The following is a 3795-nucleotide window of genomic DNA, read 5'->3' as shown; positions in this document are numbered from 1 at the left end:
CTTAGATGATTTGTCTATTGCTGTGAGTGGGATGTTAAAGTTCTCTACCATTAATGTATTATTATCAATATATATTTCTTTACTTTGGTTATTAATTGGTTTATATAATTGGCTGCTCCCAAGTTGGGGGCATAGATATTGGCAATTTTTAGATCTTCTTGTTGGATAGACCCTTTAAGTATGATATAGTGTCCCTCTACATCTCTTACTACAGTCTTTGGTTTAAAATCTAATTTGTCTGATATGAGGATTGTTACCCCAGATTTCTTTTGAGGTCCATTAGTGTGGTAAATGGTTCTCTACCCCCTCGCTTTCAGTCTGGAGGTGTCTTCAGGTCTAAAATGAGTCTCCTATAGACAGCATATGGATGGCTTTTGCTTTTTTATCCAATCTGATACCCTGTGTCTTTTGGTTAGAGCATTCAGCCCATTTACATTCAGAGTAACTATTGAAAGATATGAATTTAGTGCCATTATATTGGCTGTAAAGTCCCTGTTTCTGTAGATTGTTTCTGTTACTTTCTGGTCTATGTTACTCTTGAGGTCTCTCTTTGCTTACAGAATCCCTCTTAATATTTCTTGCAGGGCTGGCTTGGTGGTCACATATTCTTTCAGTTTCCGTCTGTCCTGGAAGCTCTTTATCTCTTCTTCCTTTCTGAATGACAGCCTTGCTGGATAAAGTATTCATGGCAGCATGTTCTTCCCATTTAGTACTCTGAATATTACTTGCCAGCCCTTTCTGGCTTCCCAGGTTTCTGTGGATAGGTCTGATATTATTCTGATGTTCCTCCCTCCATATGTAAAGAACCTCCTCTCCCTAGCTGCTCTCAGGATAGCTTTTTTGGCTCTAAGATTTGCAAGCTTCACTATTATGTCAGAGTGTTGCTCTATTTTTATTGATTTTGGGAGGTGTCCTCTCTGCCTCTTGGACATATATGCTTGCTCCTTCCCCAGATTAGGGAAGTTCTCAGCCATGATTTGCTCAAAAATACCTTCTAGCCCTCTCTCTCTCTCCATCGCCTCTTGGATCCTGATAATATGGACATTGGTTCATTTCAAGGCATCATTAAATTCTCAAAGCCTTTCTTCATAGGCTATTTGTTGTCTTTCTCTCTTTTCCTCAGTTTCCTTCCTTTCCATCTGCCTGTCCTCTAGAGCACTTATTCTCTCTTCTACCTCATTGACCTTACCTGTTAGAGCATACAATTTAGACTGCATCTCATTCATAGCATTTTTAAGTTTGGCCTGATTAGATCTCATTTCTGCAGCTGGCTGCAATACAGATTCTGTATTGTCATTTATGCTTTTTTCAAGCCTAGCTATTAACTTTATAATTGCTATCCTGAATTCCCTCTCTGACATCTTATTTATATCCATATTGATTAGCTCTGTGGCAGAGAACATTGCCTCTGGTTCTTTTCTTTCTGGTGAGTTCCTCCTTCTAGTCATCCTGCCCAGAGAAGGATGGGTAAGCAAATGAACTGAGTCCAAAATATCAACAACAACCCAAGCAAAATGCACCCTAGAAAAAAATCTGAAGTGGTCGGAAGCCATCACATAAAAGCACACATAGCCAAAATGCAAAAAAAAACTATATATAAAAAGGGGGGGAGGGGAGAGACACTATAATTTCACAGGGTAGACAAAGCAGGGTGGTCCACATGTTCCTGATTAAATTTTGGTCTGTGTGTTAGAAGACACTACATCCCAAAATTGCAAAGAAAGCAAAATTTATATTTATATGAAAAATAAAATTGAATAGAGAGAAAAAAGGACTGAGTGAAACATGTATCTTTAAAATGTAGATGTGAAAAAATAAAAGTTAAAAAGAGACTTAAAAACACAAACTGGTAAAATAAGTATCTTGTTGAAAGGGGAAAATGTAAAGAAAAAGAAAAAAGAAATGGAAAATTTTAGACTGAAGGATAAATGAGTTATGAGGACACACCTGGAGCTCAATATACTGTTTTCGCCTGGTGCTGGAGTCTTACAGTCTCCTGGGATCTATATGCTTGTCACTCACCTGTTCTTCTAGTCTGTCTTCTGGAGGAGGGGACTGCTGTGCTGCTTTTTGGGTATCTTTGCCTGGGCAGAGTTGCCCCTCCCCTTGTCAGGGGGATGGGCTTAATGTAATCTGGTCCTCTGTGTGGCTTTTGTTCCCTGGTGGCTTTCCGTACCTCTTCAGAGGGTCAGAGCAAAAATGGCCATGACTCGGTCTCCAGCCCAGAGCAAAAAGATTGCAATACCCCCTTCAATAAACTCTCCAGGTCAAACCATCTACACTTCTGCACCAACCTTCACAGACTCCCATGGTTCATACCCACTGCAATTTTCCTGGGGAGTGTCCCCGAGACCCGTGCCTCTCTGTGCTTTGTGTCTTTGGTACTGTGAGCATTTGTGGGCTCATGCCCACACCCTGCTCCACTGCTCCCAGGTCACAGCTGGGTGCTGCCCTACTGTCCTTTCTGGGGCCACTGCCACCCTGAGAGCTGTTGCCCAGTCGTGGGCAGAGATGTTTTGTCCCTCCCAGGGGATGTTCCAGTCTTTTTCCAGGTGCTCACTCAAAGAGCAGTCTCCCAATGGTGACCAGAGCTGAGAGTCCCTCCTGGGCTGACTGACCATAAGCAGTTTTTCTGCTCCACTGCTTGGGCACTCTATCAGTTCAGACACCCCCATTCTTTCTGTGTCTCTTGGGATCCTGAGACCACAATGACCCACCAAGAATTCTGCCTTTTCCATCCCCTGTGTCCCTTTCAGAAAGGGAAGTGTCTCACTGGACCAAATTTCTAAGGGTTCCAATTTTGCGCTCTGGTTTTATATCACATTCCGGTACCAGCTTATGGAGGCTCCCTACCCCCTTGGTTTATCTTCTGATATTTTCCCACAGATTCACAACTCCGAACCTCCTACCTTTCAAAAAGCAGTCGCTTTTCTGCTTGTAGATTTCCAGATATATTTTCTTACATCTCAGGCTGAATTCATGGGTGTTCAGAATGGTTTGATAGATAATCCAGGTACATTCAGGAACCAGATGAAATGAGGTCCTCTACTCTTCCTCCATCTGCCTCCTCCTTCTGACAAAACCATTTTTGACTGAAAACATTATACCTCTCCTAGTGGCATTTTGCAAATGGAAGAATGGTGACTTTGGCACCCATTTGCCTCATGAGCTTGCAATTATTTTTGTAAAGAAAGCTTATGGTATTGACATTGGCATGACCTATGCTGGAGTAATATGTAATATGCTCTGAATTGTGGAGTCATTAGTTTCATACAAGAAAACTTGTATGATCTTGCATTTACAGTGTCACATGAGGTGGGTCATTCTCTGGGTATGCTACATGGTGATGACACTTGTAAATGTGGGAATGAGAGGTCATGTTTTCACAGAGAGTGACAAAAACTAAACTCAACAACCACGATTATGCTAAGTATTGAACACTGGTAGAAACAAAGTGCTTGTACACTTCAACAACTCCAGACAGAATCTTCAGGTATACACGCTGTGGGAACCATGTGGATAAAGAGGGAGAAGAGTGTGACCGTGGCTCTTTAAATGCGTGTACAAAAGATCCATGCTGTCAGTCAAATTGCACTCTGAGTCCTGGAGCTACTTGTGCTTTTAGGTTTGTTGCAAAGACCTCAAGATCATGCCTTCAGGTGACCTGTGTAGAGAACAGGCAAATGAATATGACCTTCCTGAGTGGTGTGATGGGAAATCTATCAGGGTCCAGAAGATGTGTATGTGCAAGGTGGAGTCGAATGCACAGGAGATAGATATTGCTATGAAAAGAGA

The sequence above is a fragment of the Leptonychotes weddellii genome, chromosome 2, assembly GCF_054177405.1.
Source record: "Leptonychotes weddellii isolate Sample4059 chromosome 2, ASM5417740v2, whole genome shotgun sequence".
NCBI lineage: Eukaryota > Metazoa > Chordata > Mammalia > Carnivora > Phocidae > Leptonychotes > Leptonychotes weddellii.
Note: the sequence above shows the minus strand (reverse complement) of the source record.